At 36.9% G+C, this 27,709-nt stretch overlaps 1 long non-coding RNA gene across 1 annotated transcript in view; it reads left to right on the top strand.

Annotated features, from left to right (window-relative positions):
- LOC102151217 overlaps positions 1 to 27,709 on the top strand; it is a 461,443-nt gene that overhangs the window by 395,888 nt on the left and 37,846 nt on the right. Inside the window, exon 8 of the long non-coding RNA XR_005382216.1 lies at positions 9,355 to 9,712. This is a non-coding gene — a long non-coding RNA (uncharacterized LOC102151217). The remainder of the gene's footprint in view (positions 1 to 9,354; positions 9,713 to 27,709) is intronic.

Here is a 27,709-nt window from a genome sequence, read left to right on the forward strand (position 1 = left end):
TGCTGAGCAGCGAGAGACACATTTTGAACCTTTCCAATAATTCAGTGATGAGAAGGAGGTGCAAGAGGGCCTAAATAAAATCTCCATGTAGATGGGTGAGGAACTTCTCTCACACGGTTGCATTCTTTCTCTTCACAGAAGGAATCATGCATGGTTGTGCAGCCTTAATCTTTTATGAGAGTCCTGGAAATTGAGAAACTGTACCTGTGTGTAATCTCTCCCATATGTAACCAAGTCCATACATTTCTATATCTTTTGTTATCAGCTTCTCCCCTTTTTTTTTAGCTTCTCCCTTTTAACAGTATTTGTTGACCTCATTCTATCAAAGACATCATCATTTCATTGTATAACACCATACTCCCTCCAATTTAGAGTATTTGAAATATTAGAGCATTTTATTGGAAACAGATCTGCTTTTGAGAAGGATAAGATTTATCCTGTAAAATGCAAGATATGTTATAAACATGTACTTTTAGGTCAAAAATGGGAAATACTATTAACTTTCTCTATTAAGGTCCTGTTCTTGTCCCCTTTTATCCCGTGCATTTATTGAGGCACTCTGTATTCATTTGATCATTGGGAAAATCTGGTATCATCTCAGGCAATGGGTGACTTCTACCGTGTCAGACCTCTCTAATCTCCATAAGTTTTCTGTGAAAAATTCTCTCTTACATTAATATGCCAGAGCCTGCTCGTACTAGCCAACTGTGCACATCTCTTCCCAACTTTGCACTCATCAAAGGCAAGCTGGTAGCATAAATCAATAACGATGGGAGTGTTTACACCATTGGAATTGGCCATGGCTATAAATCCGGCTTTTATTGCCCTCCTGTTTCTAAGCAAGTTGCTAAACATTTACCAGCATATCACTGTCCCCAAATTATCTATATGTTCATATTCTGATCTAATTAAATATTTGAGCACAAATAGAAAAAGGATCAAATAGAAAATGTCTTTTCAAAGGTACTCTCCAGTTTTGAGAAAAGATCAGATATTTTTTAAAGTTACCCACTTTCTCACTCATCATACTTAACTTTGCAATGCTGAATCATAGAATCAGGAATCTGAAAGTTAAGCTGCTTTGGTGTCTCCCAAACACTCTGGTTTAAATTCTTTTTACTTTAGCATACTTTCTGAAAGATCCTCTTAGGAACTTGCTGAATTATGGGTTCACTTCTGAGTGGATTAGTACCATCAAAGAAAATTTGTTATTATTAAATATTTTAGACTTATATAATATAAAACACAAGAGATACTATGATGATCGCTCATGTATCCACAGCCCAGTTTAAAAAAAATAAGTAAAGCTTCCTTTTATCCTCTTTTCATTTCTGTGGAGTTAGCGTTATCCTATACATGATGGTTACCATTTCTATAAATTTCTTGATACATTCTCTACAGAATATGTGCTATTCTCTTAATCCCTTTAAATGTCTAAATAAAAAGTATCATAACATTTTTAAACTTGCTTTTAATATTATATTTATGAGAATTCTTCAAGTAGATATGAATAGCTCATATTTAGACATTTTTGTTATAACCCATTTAAGGATACATATATAACAATCTATCCATTCTGTTGACAACACATTTATGCTCTTTTGACTTTTTTTTGTTTTTATAAAAAAAAGACTGCTATGAGCATTTTCATAGATGTCTCCTTATGCATGTATCTGAGATGCATATATAAATAGGAGTGGAATTACTGGATAGTGGTGATTGTGCCCCTACAACTTTCTTAACTATCACCAAATTGCTCTCCACGGTGATTACAATAATTTACATCCCATCCAACAGAATATAGGGGTTCTGGTTGCTACATAATCTGCCCTAAATATGCTACTGTTAGACTCAAATTTTGGCTGTTATGATGGATAAGAAATTAACAAAGTGGTTTAAGGGGTACCTGGGTAGCTCAGACAGTTGGGCATCCAACTCTTGATTTTGACTCAGGCCATGATCTCAGGATCATGAATTTGAGCCCCATGTCAGGCTTTGCATTCAGCACAGTCTGCTTCTCTCTCTCCCTCTCCCTCTCCTTCTTCCTTTACCCTTCGCCCTAACTCATGCTCACTCTGTCTTTCTCAAATAATAAATAAATCATTTTTAAAAAAAATTAACAGTAGTTTTAACTAAAACATCGTAGATCAACATATTACTAAACACAAAGTAGCAAAAGACCCCAAAACTAAAAAAGCCCAAATGCACCTCAACAAGAGAATGGATAAACAAATAATGGTATGCTTGTACAGCAGAATACCACTTAGTGCTAAAAAGGAACAAAGTACCGCTACATGAAAAATATGGATAAATAAAAAAAATTATTATAGAAATTATCACACTGCTTGGCTCTGTTGATTGTGGAGAACTGACTGATGGGTGAAAAGGGGTTTTCTGGGCTAATGAAAATATTCTACATAGTTTGAATACTGTGAACACAAGTGTAGGTATTTGTCAAAACTCACCAAACTGTACATTTAAGATTTGTACATTTTATAGACTATAAGTCATAAATCAATTTAAAAAAGAATATTAGAAGAAAATAATCAAATATTGAAATGAATATTTGTGGCCTTTCCCCCACTTCCCCATTAAAAGAAAGAGTCCTTTATTGCTTTGAGCAGCGTCCAGGGGTGTCTTTTCACTTTTTATTATTTTACATATATAAGTTAATCAGAAGCATGGAAGCAATTACAAGGATTTAGGGAAAAGGAATTTGGAGGAGCGAGGTGGAAAAGAGAAGGGAGATGAGAAGCAACTGCCTTGCCACGTTGTGTGAGATATCGAAAGAGAGTCTCAGATAAAGAGATTTTAAACACATCTTGCACAGAGTTAAAAATATAGTCCCTCTTTAATGCTTTCCAAAAGCAGCAGTAAAAATTTAAATTGCCTTCCAATTTCTCTTGGATGTTGCACTGGTGCTTCATCTAAATGTATCCTCTCTGCTGAGATAGACCCAGGAACAGTGTCTCCTGAGACACACTGGTATTATATGTTACATTTTAGTACATATTTTTGACTATTCTTAAGACATATCAATTTCAGGCTTTTTTTGCAAATGATGGATGACGTCTACCGGTTAATTTATTTTAAATTAATTATATAAGAAAAGTGTGATTTAGAAATAAGCAGAAAATTAAATGCTGCATTTTATTTTGGAAATCAAGTGTATATGGAATATTAAGTATTATGGTGTTTTTTTTGTTTGTTTGTTTGTTTATGATAGTCACACAGAGAGAGAGAGAGAGGCAGAGACACAGGCAGAGGGAGAAGCAGGCTCCATGCACCGGGAGCCCGACGTGGGACTCTATCCCGGGTCTCCAGGATCGCGCCCTGGGCCAAAGGCAGGCGCCAAACCGCTGCGCCACCAGGGATCCCCCGTATTATGGTGTTAAATGCATATGGAAGCAACTTTCATTATCTACTATTGGTTGGGAAATCTTGAAATTTGTAATTTTTTCCCTTAATTTTGTGTTTGTTTTTAGCTGAACAAATAGGAGAGGCCATTTAAAATTACTTCAGTCATACTTTATAAAATGCTTTGGGAGTATAAGTAATCATTATTTCCAAAAAGGTGAAGGTCAAGTTAGAAGTATTCCTTTCGGCTGTTTTGTCTTTTTAACTTTGACTTTTAAGCCCAAAGAATACTTTTAAAATTCTAACTAAGGGGGCACTTGAGTGGCTCAGTCAGTTAAGTGTCTGCCTTCAGCTAAGATCAGGATCTCAGGGTCCTGGGATTGAGCCCTGCATTGAGCTCTCTGCTCAGTGAGGAGTCTGCTTCTCTCTCTGCCCCCTCCCAGCCCCCACTAGTGCTCTCTCTCTAAAAAAAAAATAAGTGAAATCTTTTTAAAAAAATGATAGTTAAAGATTTTTTTAAAGATATATTTATTTATTTCAGTGAGACAGAACTCAGGGGTGAGGCAGAGAAGAGGGAGACAGAAACTCAAGCAGAGTCTGCACTGAGTGTGGAGCCCAATGGGGGGCTCCATCTCATGAACCCAAGATCACACCTGAACTGAAACCAAGAGCTGGACACCGAATTGACTGCACCACCCCAGGTGCCCCCACCAGCTAAGAATTTTGATCAGCTAGATCTAGTAAGGATTATCATTAAATGCAATTTTAGATTCTTGTCCTTTGTATGGCTTTCATTATATTTCATTCAAAATCATTGTTCTTTTATGCTTTCTGCTTTTAATGAGTAGTCTAATTGGTCTAATAGGGGAACACATTATACAGGGCATGGATAAAATTAAAAGTAGTAAAAACAATATTAAACCTTCTTGCCTCTCAAAACTACCTTGGTGCTCCCTCAGGTTCATTTGAGTCATACATACATCCATGAGTGATGCTCAAGGGCATAAGAACACCACTCACCTGATCTCCACCAGCTCACTTCATATTCCCTCATAAAGAAAACTTTTAAAAATTTTGTTTCATGGGGGGATCCCTGGGTGGCTCAGTGGTTTGGTGCCTGCCTTTGGCCTGGGTGTGATCCTGGGGTCCTGGGATCGAGTTCCGTGTCGGGCTCCTGGCATGGAGCCTGCTTCTCCCTCTGCCTGTGTCTCTGCCTTTCTCTATGTGTCTTTCATGAATAAATAAATAAAATCTTCAAAGAAATGCTTAAATATATACAATAAATATGATTTCATGTTCATTATTTTTAAGTAGTTGTTTACATGAGTTTCAGTAGCTGTGAGGAAGCAAAACAGCTCCATTTAACATGGGTGCCTTCATGGAGAGTTTGGGATTTCAGGGAAAGCAGGCTATGTTATGGGCAGGTTCCCCATGAGGCTAACTCTGCGGCAGACTTTGGAGTTCAGGAAGCTCCCCCTGGGGAGTGCTTTTGGCATCAGTTGTACATGAGAGTGAAGAAAGGAGAACTGGAGAAGGAGAGAAACCTCTACTGCAACCACAGTCAGGCCTAGGTTGGCAGGCAGCTGGGGCTGGATGATCCTTCAGAGTTGTCCTAAATAATATCAGGGGTTCAGGTGTCAGTACCCTCACATCCACCAGTCACCAAATGCCCACAGCCCCTGAGAAGGGGACATGACTTTGACTAAGGTGGCTTTCTTCTGTGGAGAGTAACCACATGGAGGAAGGAGAGCACTCAGTACTGGAGTAAGAGCCTATCAGTCAGGAAGGGGGATCCGTGAGCCAAGCCAGAATGTCTACCTGCTGAAGTTGAGAGGAGTGAGGTCAGGCTATTCAGATTTTAGCGGGATGTAGAGAATGAGATAAGAATGGCCCAATGGATAGGTGGGAGACTGGTAGTAACATTGTCCCTTTGAATAACAAAGATGTGGGTTGGAATCTAAGACTATTTCTGAGTCCACATGAGAAAATGCTCCGCATCACTGGCCATCAGGGAAATACAAATCAAAACCACGATGAGATACCACCTCACACCAGTGAGAATGGGGCAAATTAACAAGGCAGGAAACCACAAATGTTGGAGAGGATGCGGAGAAAAGGGAACCCTCTTACACTGTTGGTGGGAATGTGAACTGGTGCAGCCACTCTGGAAAACTGTGGAGGTTCCTCAAAGAGTTAAAAATAGACCTGCCCTACGACCCAGCAATTGCACTGCTGGAGATTTACCCCAAAGATACAGATGCAGTGAAATGCCGGGACACCTGCACCCCGATGTTTCTAGCAGCAATGTCCACAGTAGCCAAACTGTGGAAGGAGCCTCGGTGTCCATCGAAAGATGAATGGATAAAGAAGCTGTGGTTTATGTATACAATGGAATATTCCTCAGCCATTAGAAACGACAAATACCCACCATTTGCTTCAACGTGGATGGAACTGGAGGGTATTATGCGAGTGAAGTAAGTCAATCGGAGAAGGACAAACAGTGTATATTCTCATTCATTTGGGGAATATAAATAATAGTGAAAGGGAATAGAAGGGAAGGGAGAAGAAATGTATGGGAAATATCAGAAAGGGAGACAGAACATAAAGACTCCTAACTGGGAAACGAACTAGGGGTGGTGGAAGGGGAGGAGGGCGGGGAGTGGGGGTGAGTGGGTGACGGGCACTGAGGGGGGCACTTGATGGGATGAGCACTGGGTGTTATTCTGTATGTTGGCAAATTGAGCACCAATAAAAAATAAATTTATTAAAAAAAAAGACTACTGAGTCCAAAAAAGAACTTTGCTCAAATGAGAGTTTACACATGTATCTGTATTTAAAGTTGTCAATCTAGAGCTTTGGTTTTCCTAACTGTGGCTCAGTATGTGTTATGAACACAACTTGTCATCATTTTTGAAGCAAATACCATTTTATATAAAATCTATTACTTTTCTGTAACTTTCTGCCTTCAGACCGGCAGCTAATATTTTTTTTTGCAGCTAATATTTGTTATTGTCTTGATAATTATCTATCTCCCTGATGCATGTTTTACTTGTATACCACCAGGTTCTTAATGAAAATTTCTCTTTACCCTCTAATCTCTTCCTGGAGGTTATAATGGCAATTATATATCCTTCTTGCTCATACATAATACATGAATACTGCAGAAGTAGGTTATTGAAGTATTTTACTTATCTCCTGCATCACCTTTTCAGCTGATGTGTAGTGAGTAGAAATTTAATATACAGATGTTTCTCACGCTTTTATGTCCCAATTGCAAAATCTAGGTTAGGCATATGTAAAAGAGAGTTTAGAAGCATTAATTTTTTGAATAAACAGTGTACTAGGTTGGATTTTGGTCCTGGCTTTGTTATTAAATTTGTGTGGGACATTGACCAAGCAGCTTGATGTCTCTTGGTCTCATTCATTATTTGAAAAGTGCAGTTTTGGATTGCATGCTTTATAATGACACTGCCCAGCCACCATCCCACTGACTGTTGAATGAACAGAGAAGCTTTCTATCAATTTACAATATTCATTTTTTCAAAGAAAATGAATCTCTCCTTATTCACTATAGCTCAACACACACAGACTTGGTGTACAATACCTTTCAAACATTAAACCTTCACTTGGTTTCATAAACTTAAATCTAGTTCAAAGCTGTAGTAGGATCAGTTATGCACACTATATGACTTTATAGTCACTATATGATGAAGTGTAATAGTTTTGTTATTTTCCATAATTAATCAAGAACTCATAAAAACTTTCCATTGCCACCAAGGGCAAGAAAAAGTCAAACTCCCTTCTAAGCTCATATCTCTGTTCCCCATCCTATGTCCCAAATGAAAAGAGAGTTTACATGTTTCCAGGAGGACAATGGAAACAGTCATAGGTTTATATGTGGACTGTGTATCCCCAAGACTGTAATGGGTCTTTTGTCTAGCTGGGCACTGGCTCTGGTATCTTGTGTGGTATACCTGGCTGCTCTGGTTATCTTGCACTCTCTGTATTTTCCCCTGCTGATGTCTGGGGATTGTAAAACTTCTCTGTGGGCTCTGTTCTTCTGGTCTCTGGAGCTCTGACTTCTGGCTGCTGGTTTCTTGTGAGGCATAACTGACAATCCTCTGGTAATCGCTAGCTGGGCATCTTGTCCACCGCTTCCTGGAGCTGAGGACCCAGTGGAGTTCTGATTGCTACCTCTTCCTCCCAACCATTTGCAAAGGATCCTCAACATTGCACCTTTGGTATTCCTGGGTGATTTTTTGGAGAGTTGGCCCATGTTTGAGCAATCTGCTTCCTTCTCTTGGCACATGTGAAACTAGGAATTTCCACCATATTGGTTTCAGATCGAAGAGCAATCAGCTTGATAATCTTTATCTTTTTCCAACACATTTTGACTACCAGCTGGTTGGCATTTCCAGCCTTATTGGCACATTGTCATATGTGTCCCTCATCTAAAATGTCATAAAAATACCCCAGGATACGTTAAGGGGAAAAAAAACCTCACTGTTCTGAGCTTCCCTCAACTTATCTGGCTGATTTTAGCAAAGTCACCCATTTCATAAGCCTCAACACAGTGGGATTCCTCTTCCACCTTCCCTATCGGTAAGAAAGATATTTGGGGTAGTATTTGAAACATATCATTTCCACTACTAAAGAATGTAGTTAAATCCCTTCCAAGTGAAAGATAAGTTGCTGCATCTTGTGTTAGGAGAAGAAAAAAAAATGCTTCATTGGTCCCTTTAATTTTGATGGCTATGTTTATCACACTGGGGGGGGGGGGGTGCTGCCCTAAACCATTTACTGGGAGACCCTGAGGGCTGCTAAGTTTAAGTGTGGCCCAGAGAAGCTTCTTCTGCAGGTCATGCAGGGCAAGTAGCTCTGCCACTGGGACCTTTTGAACCAGCAGAATCAATTTTGCTTGAACTTTCTGTAGCTGATTGGATTGTTCTGTGGTTCTTCTAGCAAATCCCAGTAGAATTACTATGAGACCTCTAGGGCAGCATGTTTCAAACTGTGTGTTGTGACCCATTAGCGAGTTGTGAAATTCATTTAACAGGTCTTGAGCAGCATTTTTTAAAAATATGAAATATGATAGAATAGGAAGGAAAATACCATAGCACATTGCCTGTAGTAAGGGCAATATTTATTAAAACGTGTTTATTTTGCTCAAGATCTTCTGAGCGTGTTGTACTGGATTACAAATTAAAATGCATTTCTTACAGAGTCCTGAGGCCACAATTTCTGAAAGCCACTTCTTTAGGATATTTGAAAAGTCATGCCTGCTTGGTCAAATAACTTGTTTTCTTTCAAGAAATAGCTCTTGGCGTGGTACTGGGAACTGGAGAGACTAAGTCCCTGATGGTAACCCTTGAGGACCACAGTGCTCTTGCTAAACTGGATATTTTCTGATGCACCAGCTCATAGAGGAAGGCCTGCCCACTCCACTGTGTTATCAAATAGGAATGGCATATATGGGATCAGGGACTGCCTGATCCAGAGCACACCACTAAACCATCAGAATAGATTGTTCCCACTCCTAGCATACAACTTGCTGCACAGCTACCACCTGTTCCACAATCCACAGCTAGAGTCTCATGGGGAGTTCCATATGAGCTGTTGGCTGAGGACAAAAAGAGAATAAATCCCACTTTACAGATGGCTCCTTCCCAAATTCTAGAACTGGCTCTAAGTAGATGTGCAGCATTACAACCCTATGAGGTATGACTCTGATGGACAGTATAGAATGAAATTCTTTCCAGGGAAAGGAAAGTAGGCAGAGCTTTCCACTGGATTATTCATGTTGCCTGGAAGAAGAGTCTAAAGTAAAAGTCAACATTATTTCCTTAGCTTTTTGTTTGGTCTGGATTATGGAAATTGGGGGAGAAAGAAGGTTGGGGAACAGCTATATGGATGAGACTCAAGGATGAGGTTATTTGTGTTCCATGTGAAAGTTCACTGTTTATGGACTGAATGTTTATGTCCACCCCTCCCCTCCAGCCCAGTTCATTGTTGAAACCCTCGTGTGATGGTATTTGGCGGCGAGGACTTTGGAAAATAATTATGTCATGAAGATGGAGCCCTCATGATGGAATTAGTGTCCTTCGAAGAAGGAGAGTACTGTCTGCTCTTCGCTATGTAAGAACACAGCAAGAAGACAGCCATCTGTAAGTCAGGAAGAGTTACCTCACTAGACATACAATCTGCTGACACCTCGATCTTGGACTTCGTATCCTCCAGAACCATGAGAAATTGCTGTTGTTTACCCCCCCTACTCTGTGGTAATTTGTGGTGGCAGCCCAAACTATAGATGACACTCACAAGGGCCCTTTGTAAAGAGACAGCTCTTAATAATCAGGTAAACGATGGTGCATGCTCTGTAGATGTCAGCCAGTCTCATTCTCCAACAATCCCAATCCTTGTTCAGTGAGGTTAAAGGGGCCAAGACAAAAATGCATGGGCTTAATAACATGAACTCTCCTTACCAAGTCTTATCTGACCATTGGAGGCTCAATTTGCCATCGCCAAAAATAAAACCTGAGCCCATGTGGCAGATGTTATTGATGGCTTACTCCATAGTTATATCCTGAGGAAAAAAAAATATATGAAATAAATATATATATGCCCTTTCTTTCTGCTTTTGGATACCATCACAGCAAAGCATGAAGCTCAGAACTGTTGTAGCAATTTTACCACATGGAGAGGTAGGCCAAGAGATTCATAGAAAAATTTGACCCAGACACCCGGACGTCCTTGAGCTGCTGAATTAACTCTGGATGACTGTGTCATGAGAAGATAAATCTTTCTTATTTAAGCTTTATTATTTTTATTGGGTGTATTAGTGTCCTGGGGCTGCTGTAACAAATAACCACAGACTTGGTGTCTTAAAACAAAAAACAAAACAAAACAAAACAAAACAAAACACTTATTCACTTACAGTTCTAGAGGTCAGAAGTCTAAAAGCAATGTTACTTGGCTGAAATCAAGGTCTAGGCAAGGTCGTACTTCCTCCAGATGCTGATGGGGAGAATTAGTTTCTTTTTCTAGATTTTAGTGCTACCTTTTTTTCCCCCTTCATTCCTTGGCTTGTGCCCCTCCCTCCATCTTCAAAGCCAACAGTGTAGCATTTTCAAATTTCTCTCTTTTTCCTCATATTGCATTCTGTCTTTGAGGCCACATTTCCCTCTTCCTCCCTCTTATAAGGATACTTGATAGAGTTCAGTTGGACAATCCAGAATACTCTTCCACATCAAGATCCTAAACTTAATCACATCTGCAAGATCCCTTTTTGCCATGTAAAGTAACATTTATAGGTTCTAGGGATTAGGACCTGAATGTCACTGGGAGCCATTATTCAGCCTACCCTATTGGATATTCATTCTCACTTGTATCTGAAAGTTTTCTAATGGATATCCTCTTTCATATAGAACCATACATGGGGGATAATAGGAATTTTCTAGGTTCCAAGTTGATTACTTCGGGCTCCTTCTATCATGGACTTACACTCTCATCTTAGATTTGGATTTTCTATCTTTCTATCCTTGAAATTACTGAATGCTTGAAAGCATTATAGCACCAAATACAACATTGTTTCTGACAAAAGAACTCATTTTATAATGAGAAGAAGAAGGAGGAGGAGGAGGAGGAGGAGGAGGAGGAGGAGGAGAAAAAGAAGAGATGAAGTCTGAGACTATTGGATTCACTAGTCTTCTTATGTCCTCTGTAAGTTACAAGCTTCAAGTCTTACAGAATGAAGAAAAGGATTATTGTGACCTAGTTATAATCCAGCTGAGAGATTATTTTTGCAAGATTTAGTATGAACCAGAAACTAATATGTATTGCTGATTTTACCCTTGCCAGAATATATTAATTCTGAGAGTAGGGTATAGAGTTAAAGGCAGCAATTCTCATATTTGCACATGCATGCAAAATGTTGTTTCTGTTCCCTAACTCTGGGATATATTGGTTTGGAGATTTTAGAGCCTAAGGAATAAATGCCCTCATCATGAGACCCAGTAATTTCTTCAAGTTGAGACTGGTCATGTCAGGCTTTTCAGCCACTGGATGAACATAGAAAGAAAGAAATACCTGCCCTTTCTTTCTGCTTTTCTTGCCACCAAGGGCAAGAAAAAGTCAAATTCCCTTCCAAGCTTGTATCTTGGAAAGAAGAAAGAAAGAAAGGAAGAGAGAAAGAAAAAGAAAGAAGAAGAAGACAAGAACGATAGACCGCCGAAACTACAACCCGAACTCCTCCAGACCCTACCAAGAAAACACACCTACCCTCCCGACCCCCCCGACAGCCCGACCAGCCCATTGTGGTATTTTGGGGGGGTGATTTATCCTATCAATGGGAAATGAGATAGGCATTTATATTTATTTGCTTATTATGTAAGATATATATTATTTTATTTATACCTCCCCAACATTTGTGTTGAAATTTAATTTAGGCCATATATCAAAGAATATCAAAAGAAAACTGTCCTTAAACTCCACAAAGATTGCAGTGTCCCATGTATCCATCAAATGTTTAGCCTTAGGAAAAATGATAGCTCTGACCCATAGATTTTCATGGAAGTTACAGTTTTGGCCAATAAATTAGGAACAAATTTGCTGCAAAGCATCAGAATGGTTATTAGGCTGAAGAATGCTCAGTGATCATGGCCTCTTGAGCCTACCTGGGGTCTTCACTGGACAAGATGTGGTGAAGGAACAGGTGGTAGTTAAACATAAATATAAACTTTTACCAGAGGTAATTTCTGCATAATCACATTCTTTAGTGGATATACCCTCAAGCTAAAATTGATTTATACCATTACATCATATATAAATCACAGTATTTAACCATTTGGGTGAAAATTGAAAACACTTTAGAAATTAGAAGTTCCACCATGACTCAAATACATCAGATACATCAGAAGTCATGTCTTGTTCAAGATATATATTTATTTTATATTAATTTACATATTTATTGTATGTTAAACATTAGATAAGATTATATGTTATATACTCTCCCTATCCTTTGGAACTGACAACACGGAGGGAAAGAGGAAGTATGCATGAAACCTAAAGAAATATAGAACTGCAATAATTACAGAAACTCCATAGATGGATATTGTGCTGGAAGGTTTAAGAAAGTGAGGTGAGTTGGGAAAAGTTTTTCAGAAGACAGAATATTCGCACCACTTTTAAAAGGAATCGAGGGATGCAAATAGGATGGAAAAAGCTGTTTCAAGTAGTCCAGGATTAGAGGAAGGCTCTGGTGGATAGGTAGAAGAGTGAGAAATATGTGCAGAGGACCCACAACAGGTTGGGCTGGCAAGGAAGGTGTTTTGGGGTTAGAAATATGGTAGATATCGGAACAGATGGGTAAAGTGAGAAATATTGGCAGAGATGAGTACATGTGATAATAACTTTCTGTTTGATACAAAAGAAGTTTCTATTTGACTCAATGATATAAATAATAAGAAAGTGCCTTGAGGGTTTTAAACAGCAAACATATTAAAGTAAAAGAAAAATTAGAATTACTATGCTAACAGAATATTCTAGAACCATATATTGGTAAATTTATACTGCAATGATATAAGCAATAGACAGACTATATTTATTCAATGTGTAAATTAAGATAAATAACATTTGATTCTTTTGATCCCTTCATATAATAAAAAGTGTTGCCACGTGTAAATATTCCATATTCAAATAAGGATAACATCAAAGTTAGATCTTGATGTTTAACATAGTTTTACAATCTTTAAAACTGGTTTGTCTTCAGAAACCCAATTTACTTTACTGGCTTTGTATCTGTTTAGAATTTTTAGTTGTTTGTCAATTTTTCTGTATTTCATTAGAGTTGACAATTTTGGGGCACCTGGGTGGCACAGCCGGTTAAATGTCTGACTCTTGATTTTAGCTCAGGTCACGATCTCAAGGTCGTGAGATTGAACCCCGCCTTGGATTCTGCCCTGGGTGTGGAGCCCACTTAGGATTCTCTCTCCCTCTGTCCCTCCCCCGACTCTCTTTCTCTCTTAAAAAGAAAAAAAGTAGTTTCTTCATAATAAGCTTTTCCTATTATTTCATTTTTTCATCATCCCAATATTCTTTATGGACAAGTAAATTTTACTTTTCTCAGAAAATGCAAATCCTAACCTAAAATGCTACCTTTTACTTCTAGAAGGTCTAGAAATGCAGCTTCTATAATTGACATTGTACATTTTAGTAAAATGGACAAAGGTGAATCTTTTGCTCTTGCATACTATGCATACTATTGCATAGTTCCATTATATTCAGGCAAATAACAAAAGTGAAAGGTATTGTACTGGAGGGCCTGTTAAGATGCATATTATCTATATACTTGGATTTCATACTTTCCTCTGCATTTTTGTAATTGTGATTGATACAAATTAATTTTAGAAATCTTTTATATACAAAACAATTACTTGTTTAACTAATCACATAAAATATTCTCATCAGCATCACTCTGGTTTGCCTGATGCATGGACTGATGGATATAAAAACATTAGCAAACTTCTCACCTAATTATGTATTTAGTCAATGGACCATGAGAGCTCCAACTCATTCTAGTTTATTGAGTAAATAGGCATTAATTCATGATGGAATTATTTCAGTCTCCTGCATGAAAGTCTATTTTTGAATTTTTCCAAAAAAAACAATTAAATACACTTACATAATTGTAATAAAGTTATGATCTTAAGAGGCAGTTTAGCATTAAAACCAAAAAGATGTTAGAGATTCAGTATTTGAATACTGAAAAGAGATAATTTTAAATTAATAAGGAATTTTACTTTTTCTAGAGATAATCCCTTAAATAAATTAGTGAGTAAAGAATTATTACTAATTGTTCCTTACATTTCTTCTTCCACCATTATCTTTCATGAAGGAATGAGAACACATTTTAAAAGCAACAATACTTCAGGACCCTTGGATAGTTCAGTTGGTTGGGAATCAGACTCTTGATTTTGGCTCAGGTCATGATCTCAGAGTTGTGAGATCTAGGGGAGCCCTATGTGAGGCTCTGAGCTGGTGCACGGAGCCAGCTTAAGATTCTCTTTCTCTCTCTCCCCACTCACACACACTCTCTCTCTCTCTCTCTCTAAAAAAGCAACACTACTTCAAGGGATAATACACATTTTTATTAATGAGGAATTATTAAAACTATAACTATCCTCTTTCTAAACTTAATCCTCAAAGCAAGTGGAAAAACAGAAAGAGGCCAAATGTTACCCTAAGCTCTTTGGTCACACAAATTGGATTTTATTTGACGCTTAAAGGAGCCCTTTTGTTGGATTTACACAGTCATGTTTAAATATCTAGCTCCCAAGTTCTCAGAATGAGGGTCAAGCAATACATTTCTAATTTCAGGATTAGTTCCCCTCAGATTTATCCCAAATCTACTAACACTATATATTTCTATAAGAAACTTGGCACCAAAAAAAAAAAAAAAAAGAAAAAAGAAAAAGAAAAGAAAAGAAACTTGGCTAAGAGTATTATTCCACTTAAATATGGAGCCATCTTTGATGTCCATAAAGCTCCTTTTGAATGCTATTCGACCTGTGTGAATGCAATATTGGAAAAAAAAATAATCTGACCCTCGGCTTTTCCATTAAAAAATAAAATAAAATGCAGCATTTCAGTGCTTTGTGAAAATGATGTTGCTATGGAGACTCACTTTACGAATCCTAATGAAATTGATGTGAGCAACATTCATCTGATTTTGACTGCCCATGAGTTAAGGCTGCTTCTTGTTCTCTAAACCATTTTATTCTTTGTTAAATATGGCATCTCTAGGGCAGGAGAGCAAGGCATGTAAATCTGTAGGACAGTCATCTTTTTCCATAACAAAGTAGGAAATGCAGAGATAAGATATTGGCATTTTCAAGGAAAAGGGTGCACTTATACCTGGTATTGAAAACGTACGTAAAAATAGCTTTTTGTACTTGCTTGGTACACAGGGTAAAAGGAAAAAAAAATACTAAGAAGTTAAAAAACTATTTTTCTGTGTTTTTTTTTTTACAGCATTTTATGTGGAAATTCGGTATAAATAATATCTAAACATGCTAATTTTATCTGTTGATTTACAAAAGACATAAAATACACTGAAGTAAGCTTTCTTAATAACATTTTTTCTTTAAATTTTACAATAATAACAGATGTCCTGTCATTTGCTTCCATAAACAAACACCAACTTCTCTTTCTAAATGTGATTATAACCCGGGTTGTATTATTTAGGAAGATGAGAGCAAAACTCAAAACGGAACCTACTCAAAACCAAACCAGAATGAAAACCTGGAAGACACTAATGACCAGGCTGAGAAAGAACAAAATATTTTTCCACAATTAGGACTTTAATCTAGGGTTCTACTTTAATTTATGAAGTGTTAATTTTTAAATACATGGTCCGTTTTACAGGTGGCAATTTGATTAATATAAAAATAGCACTTTGAGCATTTTCTCCTCTAAGTTCTGGAAGCATTTTATGTGGAAATTCTGTATCCTTCTTGTAATGCTGGCACATGAGGGTAAATGTTTGCTCTTTTACCTCTGTCTTCTGCAGCCTGTAAGATGACCGATGCTGAATCTGTGAGCTCAGTTGTCCTGTCTCCAGCTCGCTGCACTGTCCCTGGATACTGGGAGGCACTCTTTATTGAACAAACACAAATCAAATCCCTGCCAAATACTTGGGGGATTCTTCTCGAGTTTTTTTTTTTTTTTTTGAAAGGTCTCTTTAAAATGTTTGTTTCTGGTGTTCAGTGGAATATAAATTCTAAACTCTTCAGATTCTTTCCCTATTCAGAGAATGGATTTACATTCTGGGGGAGACTGCACATCATTTCCTACAAGATTTCAGGGATTGAGTAGATATTAGGAGAACATTTCACTTAAGTATTACTTCAACAAGGGATGTAAAAGTAGGAAAAAATCAAAACAAACAAGCAAAGACCTATGTTGGAGGTACAGAAAATTTAAATGACTTTTATATGACTGCACATGCTCTGGGAAAGATGCATTAAAGTATAAGTACTGTTTACCTTCAGATATATTAAAATTACCAGAAAAATTTTTATAAAAAAGTTGGGGAGGCTGTACATTTTTTTTTCCAGTGAAGCTTCATTCAATATAGGGCTGCGGATGTCTTTGTTCCTCTTCCTCAGAATTTGTAAGAGGGCTTTTCTTCTCTTTCAGCTTTTTCTTCATGCATTTCCACGTTCTGTTTCTTCCCAGCACAGATTTTCCCCAAAGTTCTGCTCAAATACATTTCCCTGTAACCCTGAATTCTCTGCCTCCATGTTTCTGTTCTTTTTTTTCTTTTTGCCTTGTTTTTGTTTTTACTGCACACACACTGATATCCTCAGAATCTGTCATCCTGATTCTCCCAAGGCTCCTCAAACTTAACTCATCATCTTCTTTGCCCCAAATGTCTTCCTCTCTCTCTCTTTTATCTGCACTGCAGATGTGCAGCTCTCAACCCACCCAAGCATGAAATCCAAGAATCATCTTAGCCTTAGCCTTTTCCCTCATCCAAGTCCTCCCAACATAACATCCTAAATAGTCCTACAATCTTGCCCTGACTCTCCATTTCATTGAGACTCTCATTGTCTCTCTCACCTGAACTTTTATAATAATTCCTTAATTGGTCTCCCATTTTTCAGGCTTGACCTTTTCGAAATCCATCCACCAACCAGAAAACGGTATACCAAATAAATCTGACCTTTTAAAAACTCCTATCTAAAGATGCTCTTTCTCTGCCCCAGTCATATGAAGTCTCCATGACCTGGCTCTCACCCATCTCAGGAGCTTCATTGCCTTAATTTGTGCCTGACATTTTGCTCCCTGCACCTGTTACCCAAATAAAGAGTTTATATTTCTCGAACGTACATGCTCAGCCTGTTCCCTCTGCCTGAAATGTCTTTTTCTATTTTAAAAAAAATCTGGTTTATTATTTATCCTTCAACACTTAACTAAGGTGTGGCTTTCTTTATGAGATTTCCCACTTACCACTCTGTTGGATTAAGTTTCCATTCTCTCCGGAATTCTTGTATCTTATATTTGACTTATTCATTCTTATATCTTATTTATTATATAATATTACAATTCTATTTTACTTGTGTTTTCCTACTAGACATTGGATTTCTTGCCCCACACTATTTCTTATTTAATTACCACAGTGCCTAATACATGGTAGGAGTTAAACAAATGTTGTTAAACTGGACTGGATTTAAAGAAGGAAAAAATGTTTTGTTAATATTTATCATTATCTGTTAGAGTTTTGTGCAATATTCTAACAAAAAAAGGCTACCATCTTGGGATGCGTATTACTGCTTGCCACTCCCCTAGGTGCCCCATATAAAATGTTAATTAAGCTTTTATTTCCACCACAAACCTGGGAGAGATAGTCATTGCTACCATTTTGAAGCTGAGGAGGAAAAAGTGTAATATCACACACCTAATAAGGGGCAACTTTGAAATTTATACAGAGATAAATTCTCATGAATATGCTCTTAGGTAGGGAAAGAGACTCCTGTGTTCAAGCTTTAAGCTAAGGTAGGGATGCATTTTCCAGAAGTTGTGTGTGTGTGTGTGTGTGGCTTGTGCTCATCATTCTGACTCTCCTATTTCTTTACCTAACAGAGTTTGAAAGTTAAAATGTTTCTCTCCTCCTCCAAAGGTGTACTTTCTGAAGAATTGCCATAATGTGTAGAAAAGTGGTCATCAGGGATTATGCAAAACACCAAGCTAAATTGGCATGTGCTTCTGTGGTCATTTAAATAATTTCTACATGACTGATTATTCTCCCATGGAAGTTTACTATAATGACCTTGGATTAATGACCTTTCATGCTTGTTAAAGCCCTCTCAAAAACCTGGCAGGTTTAGAAACCTCTAGAAAGAAGAAGATAATGTGCCAATTATCCTGCTCTTTCTATCTTAGAGTAAATATTTTAATTTTTCATTGTCTCTCTATAGCATAATGCATAATAGAAAAGAATAATCATTATTTTATATGCTACTCTTGCAAAATGTGTATTTTCATTCTGAAAAATAATCATAGTCCTGTCTATTGGAAATAACAGACATTTCCTATAGTGCATTTTTCTTATCAATTTTGTATTTATATTCTATGCAACTGTACGACTACATAGAAAATGATGCAGAAATAATTATAGAAGCAAACGAAAAGCTAATGACATGGAAGTAATTCAGATCATATCCTATTAAAATTTTATCAGTAAGCATTCAACTGAATATCAAATTTTGGTAATGCTCTATGTTTGGGGACTTTGATTTTTTAAGACTTCAAAATAAAATTGAAAAGTAAAATGTATGCATGTGAAAATTTCCTTTCTACCTCAGTCCTAGAGATGAGTCGCCAGTCCAATAAACTTGGTTAATGGCTGCCCATGGGTCATGCTGTCCTCGAGTGGTAAGATAAAATCAAAAGGTTTTATCTCACAAAATACTAACTTTGCAATGATAATTATGAACTTTAGGAGAATCTGATTAAGTATGACAATTGTCCATATTGATATGTATACGTCTAGTTCACGTTTTTAGCTGTTGTTTTACATTACTTCGATGTGTGAACATAGCGTTACTTCTTAATTCCTTTATCTGCTGGTGAAATGTTTAGGGTTGTTGTTTTGTTTTGTTTTCTTTGCTAGAAACAATATTGCAATGAACAATCTCATCATAATCTTTGCACATAAATGTCACAGCTCCTCTAGGTCACATACATTAAAGAATTGGTAGGTCAAAGGGTAGGGTATATGTATGTTCAAATATTACAAGATATTGCCAAATTGTTTTTCCAAGTTGCTTGAGGCTATTTATACTACCATCAGTGGTGTTTGAGGGTTCCGGTTGCTCCTCAGTCTCATCTAGTCGTGATGGTTAGCTTTATATCTTTTTAATTTTTGTTACCTGACTAGGTTTAATGTTACTTCAGTGTTGCTCAGTTTTGTTTTTCTCAATTTTATAAAACTGGGTATATTCTCACATACACACTTTAGAATTTTTTTTCATACTCATTAGCTATGCTTCTGTTGGGTCCTTTGTACTTTTCTTATTGATTTATCTAACTTTTTGACACATCCTATTTTTGAATTTTTTTGTCTTCAAATGTTTTTATGAATCATATGCACTGCAAAGATCATCTTTAGGCCAGGGGCCTGCAGTTTTTCTTTTTTCTTTTTTTTTTAAGAGAAAGAAAGAAATGGGGGAAGGGGCAGAGAGAGAGGGACACAGAGAGAATTCCAAGTAGGCTCCTTGCTGAGCATGGAGCTGGACGCAGGGCTCAATCCCACAATCCTGAGATCATAACCTGAGCCCAAATCAAGAGTAGGATGCTTAACTGGGTCACCGAGGCTCTCCTGCAGTTTTGCTTTTTAAATGGTATCTTCTGACATATTTTAATGTACTCTGATTAATTCTTTTCTGGTTTATACTTTCCTTTTTTTTTTTTTTTTTGTTTTTTTTGGTAGAAAAATTTACCATACCTCGATTTCAAGTATATATATTCTTTCATATTTTCTTTTAAGCTTTTGATACATTTCTGCTTTTTCATGGTAAGTGTACATGCACATGTGCACAGGCATACATTTGTGTAAAGTGTTACAGGGATTTATTTTGTTCAATTTGAATAATCAGTTGTCCTATTGTCATTTATTGGGTGGTCCTATTACTTCTTTCTCATTTGTAATTTTAATACCATCTCTGGTTTGCATCAAATTATAATATTTATGCCAGTCTCTTTTTTCCCCTGGGATCTCTACTTGGTGAAGTTGGTCCATTTGTTTATCCTACATCAAGACTGTATTGTCTTTATTAGTATAGTTTCAGAATGATCCTTGGTATTCCTAGAGAAACATGCTCTCCACCAATCTAAATTAAAGTATTTCTTCAAAATTGTCTTGGATTTTTTGATCCTTTATTCTTTTGAATATGTTTTTAAATCAGTAAAATTCATCTAAAATTCTGTTCAAATTTTTATTGCAATTACATTCAGCTTATCCATAATTTAATATCTTTATGCTATTATATCTTCTTATCTATGATTTTATATTTCCATTGAATTTTCTAGGCTTTAAAAATGTTTTTAATAAAGTTTTATATTATTTCCCATATAGTTTTACTACAGATTTTGGTATGTAGTTATAGAAGACTTTATTTGTTGCAATTGTAAAAGATACCTTTACATTTTTTATTGATTATTAACTAATATGTGACTTTTTTCATCATTTTCAGTGTTGTGTTTTATAATTGCTGCAATAATTATTCACCTCTAAAGTTACATACATATGGGGGCACCTGGGTGGCTCAGTGTGTTAAGCCTCTGACTTTTGATTTTGGCTCAGGCCATGAACTCAGGATCATGGTATCAAGGCCCACGTCAGGCTTCCTGCTCAGTGGGGAATCTGCTTGAGATTCTCTCCCTGTCCTTCGTCTGCTGCCCCCTCCCTCTAGCTCTTTCTCTCTTTCAAATATATAAATAAATCTTTAAAAAAATAAAGTTACATATGTAGGTATTTAGTAATTTCAAATTTGCATTTTCTCACATTATCTTTGGATGTTATTAATTTTAATTTAATTTCATCTTCTATGCGATGGCAATATTTTTCCTTTTTTAAAATAAGTTTTGAGTTCTAAAATGGGGCCAGTTTCAGAATTTCACATATATTCTGTAATTATAAGATGCAACCATCTATATATGACCAATAGATAAAGATTGTTAGTTGTGTTGTTCAAATCTTCTGTGTCTTTACTAGTACCTTGTTTGCTTGATTTATTGATTTCTGGGAGATTGTGTAAAACTGTCATTATGTGAATTGTCATTTTCTTGCCCATTCTGTAAAAATTTGTTTGCTACATTTTAAAGGCTTCTTTAGTATGTGTATATAACTTTATAGCTCCTATTTGTTCTTGGATATGTTATTTTTATTGTTGTGAAGTAACTTTTTCTACTCTATTGATTTATTTTTGTTGCATACTCTAGCGTCTGATGTTATAGGTGAATCATGATTCGTTCTAACTTTTCTGTGTTATTAAATTTTAAATGTGGACTTCATAAATAGTATACAGTTGAGTGTTTATATTTATAAACATCTATCTTTAAAAACCTATTTAGCCCATTTATATTATTGTAATGATTCATATATTTGGATTTATTTCTACCATTTTACTTTGTTCTTTATATTTACCTTGGTTCTTCATATTTTTTAAATTTTTTCTACCCTTCCATTGGATTGGTCAAATTTCTTTATTCCTTTTCTTATTTTTATGGGTTGGAACTTATATACATTTCTAAATTTTTGGAGTAAGTTTTAAATTTTTAAATTGTATATCTGGCTTAAAATAATAAGTTTTGTTATCTGTACCTTTTTTAATGAATAATGCAAATACCTTCTGCTGTTTTAATTCTGAAAACTCCCTTTGTGAGGCCATTTTCATCTCTATAATATGGGTCTAATTTCATATCTAACTTCGGGACTTTATCCTCTAAGTGTGGAGATATGAATCTTGAATATATAAATACTGTCATGTTCTTGTTATGTTCAGATTAGACATGAAAACAAATAAAATACATACATACATAGATGCAAATATAAAAGCTAACATAAAACAAATTAATTAAAACAAATCTTTAAAAATAAATGTAAAACTCATATGAAATATATGCTTTTAAAGAGAAATGCAAGTTACCAATATTGAGAACAGAAGGGGAAAAATAACTAAGGAAATGAAAAAAAAAATGAGGTACTTGTCAAGGAGCTAATACACATCACAAGAAAAGAATAAGACCAGATAGTTTCACAGGACTATATTGTTTCTTAGCATTAAGGAAAAGATCTTTCTAAATCTAGTTAAACTATCCAGAGCATACAAAAAGAAGAGAATCTTCTCAATTCTTTCATTTAATCAGTTTCCTCTTTTCCTGGAATCTACATTTATTATTGTCACTTTATGTGCTTCTTGTGCACATTAGATTGAGAACCACGTCTATGAACTGTAGATTGATATGTTGGATTACATAAAAAATCATTATTTATGGCAAAAACAGGCAAAAATCATTTAAGGGTGTAAATGCGAGCAATGAAATAAGGAAGTTATTTGCATCTAACATGATAGAGAAATGATGAAATTGATTATCTCACAAGGAGCTCATAGAAATCAATATGAAAAAGACCAGCAACTCCATAAATTCTGGCACAGAATAAACTGTTCAATACAAAGACCTATGTGAACCTATAGACATTAGCAAAGATGTTCAAATGATTTTTTAAATAAAAAGTTAAAAAGGACATACCATTCCTTACCTATTAAAGCAGAGAGCTTAAAGTGGTTTATATTACCTACTCTTGTCAAGAAGGAAAGTGGGAAATGAGCATACATTAGTGCAGGCTTTTTCGAAAAAAATTAGGTAATATTTTTCAAAATAAATATGAACATGGCACTTGTTTCATTTCATTTTGAGAAAAATCACAGCATTTGCACAGGTGCATCTAAGATATAGATACAAAAATACTCAATTAAGTTTTGTATAAAAGTGTTAAAAATGGAAGTAGCCTTAGTATCCATTAATAGGGATCAATTAAATAAATTATGGGATATCTTATGAATAAAGACCTAATAAAAATAATAAATCATTCATGACTTTGGAAAATACTCATATCTAAAAATTACATGGAAAAAGGGTAAGTCTTCAAACACGATTCTACTTTCACTTTTCTGTCCCTATACAATATGCAAGTATATTTTGTTAATGAGAGAAAGAATACAGTGAAATATTAAAAGCAGTTACTAGTTTAGAAATGGGTTGAGAGAGGGGAAAACAGTCCTTTACCTTCTTTTTTTTTTAAGGTTTATTTATTTATTAAGACTTTATATTTCAGTAATCTCCATGTGGGGTTCAAAATCACAACCCTGAGATCAGGAGTTGCACACTCTACCAACTAAGCGAGCCAGGCTCCCCTAGCATCTTTTATTTTATACAGCTCTACAGTTTGATTTTTTTTTTTTTTTTTTTTTTTTTTTTGTGGCCAGATTAGATTACTTTCCTAATGACAAGTTTTAAAAGTGTGGATGTAAGGAGGATTAAGGCAAAGCAAACCTGTTGGGTGGGTTTTGGCCAAATATGCAGCTGCTCTATCTAGGAGACCAGGTGGAGATTGTTGAGCAGTAGAACAGCTGAAGGCTTTTGAGCAGAAAATTAGTGTGGAAATGCAGGAAGAGTGGGAATATTGTGTTGGTGTGCTATAGATTGAATGTTCGCATCCCTCCAAAATTCATAGGTTGAAATCTAGTCCCGCTGTGATGGTATTGTGGAGATGGGGCCTTTGGTAAGGAGCAGAACCCTAATGAATGGGGCTGGTGCCCTTGTAAAAAAGATCCTAGAGAGACCTCTCACCCCTTTGCTACCTAAGATCACAGCAAAAAGATGGCGTTCTGTGAACCAAGAAGTGGGCCCTCACCCAAAAAGGAATTTGCTAGAGCCTTGAATTTGGACTTGCAGCCTCCAGAACTGTAAGAAATAGATTTCTGTTGTTTTGAAGCCACCGCATCTGTTATTTTGTTATCTCTGTCCCACTTGACTAAGACATAGCATTCAGCAAGATTAATGCTGTAGCTCAGGAGCACTAGAACTGTGGAGACCAGAGAGAAGGTTTTAAAAGTAATCCAAAGGAAATAAAAAATGTACCTGAAGTAGGGGAATGGACAGAAGAGAATGAATCCTGGAAGGTGTCAAAAATATGGTTATAGGATACAAAGCGTACTGAAGTTGGGGGTGACAGAGAGGGGCACCATATAGATACTTTAGAAATGGACCTACCAAGGCTGAACGAGGGTCAAAATAGCTCCCATGCAATTTATTTTACTGTCATAAGTTGTTAGGTCTCTTATCACTTTCCATTGACATATTTTCTTTAAACATAAAAAACTCAATAAGCATGACTCATGTTTCTTCTTTTCATAATTTTTTCTTTTGATATCGACTTTTGGAAGCTGTATATATTGCAGAACTTGTTAACAGAGCAATATCAGGGTGGGTAAAACTTTTAATATAAAACAAGAACAAGGAATAAGGAATATTTCCCCCTCATTTATCTTGAGGTTGATAGAGCTGAAATGATTACCTTACTATTTTTCTTTTTTTTTTTTTACATACAGTCACCATATAAATGGATCTCTTAGAATACCAAGGAAAAGATAATAACAAGATAAAATAGAAGTTCTTTTTCCTCCTAAGTTTATTAAGAATTCAGTTCAAAGAAAGTCACTGGAGCAGTTAAATTAACAATTCTTATCTTGTAATTTTAGTCTAGCCCAAAGGAAGAAGCTTCATTTTCGATGGGTGCAGTCAACAGAAAAGCTAGTTTTGTTCATGTTTGGTAATTTCCCTGTAGTGTGTTTTAGCTGAGATCAAGGGATAAAAGAGTTACTTTTGGAAAAACAAAAGGAACAAGAAAGTCTCTCATCATGCAGTGGATCCAGAATCATCCCTTTTCTTCTACATACTTATACACACACACACCCCAGAATAAAATAGGAGACATTTTGACTTGCATTAATGCTTTATGTCCCTGCACCTATGTTAAAGACTCATACACAAATGAAAATGGAAAAACTGTCAATATCTGATTTCTGTCCCCTATTTTTCCACTTGCAATCATATACTTAGGGACCTTTCGACTCTGTGGGGGAAAACATCTAACGTTCAGAATGACCAATAAGAAGAAGAAAAAAAAAATTTAAGGAATGAAATGTTTACCCTCATAGTGGACTCTTAAACATGTTCTCCATGTATGCGAGATTCTAGCTGGATGTCCTTTTGGATAATTGTTACACGTTTGACGTGGAGAGGACACAGGTTGGCGCCTTCAAAAAGGCTCCCCAGATAGGCCTCGCTTGCCTCTTGCAAAGCATCAATAGCTGCACTCCAGAAGCGCAGATCTGTTTTGAAGTCCTGAGCAATTTCTCCACCAAGCGCTGGAAAGGAAGTTTGCAAATCAGAAGTTTAGCGGGCTTTTTTCTTATTAAACTTTTGTTTTAATAGGTCTCAAAATTCTGTGACAGATTTTTGGTTGTTTCCATTAAAAAGTACTGATTTTAAAAACCAATAAAACTGCCACACACACACACACACACACACACACACACACACACAAATGGTCCACAAAACATTCTCCTTTCCTTCTGAAGGTTTTACGATGCTTTGTTATCATTAACCAGCAAAATGACCCACCAATGGAAGCAACTGGCTTCACGGCTTAGGTGATTATGCTGAACCATCTGATTATCCTGAACCATCCAGGTCAAATCAGTGCTGGACGTGCACCTGTGCTGGATGGTCACACAGCTCACGTTGCTTGCAAGTTTGCTGAGCTGATGGAGAAGATAGATTGTCATTCTGGAAAAAAGCTGGAAGATGGTCCAAGTTCTTGAAATCTGGGGATGCTGCCTTTGTTGATATGGTTCCTGGCAAACCTATGTGTGTTGAGAGCTTCTGTCCTCCTCTGGGCCATTTTGCTGTTTGCGACATGAGACAGACGGTTGCTGTGGGTGTCATCCAAGCAGTGGACAAGAAGGCAGCTGGAGCTGGCCACGTCTCCCAAGTCTGCCCAGAAGTCTCAGACGGCTAAATGAATATTGTCCCCAACACCTGCCACTCCATAAATTCTTAATCAGTGGTGGAGGAACGGTCTCAGAATTCTGTTAACTGGCCATTTAAGGTTAATCTGAGGTCTTTTCTGATCACGTCTAAATGTCACCGAGTGTCCAGGGCTCCAGGCCTGTAAGGAGGAAGTTTCTTCACCTTCCAGCAGAAGGCGCACTCTTGCCAGCGGCTCCTGCAGCCGGTTCCTTCCTTGGTGGGTTGGTGGGCAGTCAGCTCCATCCCAGCAGCAGTGCAGAGACATCCTTACTAGCCCCCTTCTCCTTCAGCTGGACCTCTGGGGAGCTAGAGGAGGTGCTGGCGTTGTGAGCAAAGGGCAGAGGCTGCAAACACAATTTGAACATCATTTGTTTATCCATTTTCTTTTCATGAGCATTTTAGGTGGCTCCCTGTTTGGGACTACTTTGAATACACTGCTCTATTTGGTGGGAGTCTTTGGTGGACATGCATTAATGTAAATTTATCTGACCAGTTGTGTGAGTCTATAACCCAAAGGAAGTAGGGAGGAAGCTGGAAGTGCAGGCAGCTGGACATCTGGTAGGACGCCAGGGACCATTGTAACCTTCCACTCATGCTCCACCTTCTTCCCTCCTGGGACAACCAGAGGGGACCCCTGCTCTGGCAGGTGAGGCCCTGCTGCCCGGGGAGGCAGCTCCAGTGCCGGTGACTCCACTCCTCCCATGGCATCCACGTTCAATTGCATTGACCCACTCACATCACGGCAGAGCTCCTGGCGGCCTTCTCTTGCATGAACAAGAGAAGTTGTTGGCCACCCTCGTCTCCAGCCCTTTCTCCATGTTTTAGGACACTGCTGCAGTTCTGCCAGAATTTTCTCCCTCCCTTGCTTTCTTGAGAAAGAGAGTTAGGAGTAGGCTCCTAAGCACATCTTCTATTCTAGCCCCAACTTGCTTAGTTAAGTTAGAAATAACATTATTTTCACAGCATGTTATTGAGACACTTCTGATATCTCAGATGCTATGGTAGCTTTTCTCTTATTTTTACATTCTTTTACATTTTTTTCATCCAGGTTCAGGGAGCAAAGCATTGGATGCCAATATTGTAGATGTGGACTTTACCCAGATGAACTCTTTATTCAGAATTTTATTTTTCCCTTAGTATTTCCTTAGAAGTTTAGAATTTAGGCATCAGTATTTCCAAGTGAACAAAGAACGAAGGCAAAAGAGTCAAGACAGTAATTAGAGTTTATGTGTTTCAAATTCTGGAATAATAGCCGTGTTCCAAAATGCCACTACGTTAGATTTCCGCCAATGTGGTTTCTGACTCTGGTTGAATTTGAGCAATACGCTTGAGAAGGGATTACACAGTCCCTTCCTTTGCTATGTCATGCTTTGCATATGGCATTTGATATTATTTTGTGGTGTTAGGCTTTAAAAAGTTGACTAGAATTTTAATGAGGAAAGATCTAAAAAACTTCAGCTTAGGAATTCTACTTTAGTGTGTGTAATATGTAAGAGAATGATGAGTCACTTTGTAATAGTCATTCACTATTACCTGTGAGTAATAGGTAATACGGTCATTACCTTTATTTAGGTAATTAAAAAATAGGCAAAATTTAGATATTGGGAAGAAATCTTTAAAATCAAGTTGAGAATTTTATTTTTCTTTGTTTTTTTAAGATTTTATTTATTTGACAGAGAAAGGGAGAGAGAGAGCC

This window comes from Canis lupus, chromosome 31 (assembly GCF_011100685.1).
Source record: "Canis lupus familiaris isolate Mischka breed German Shepherd chromosome 31, alternate assembly UU_Cfam_GSD_1.0, whole genome shotgun sequence".
NCBI lineage: Eukaryota > Metazoa > Chordata > Mammalia > Carnivora > Canidae > Canis > Canis lupus.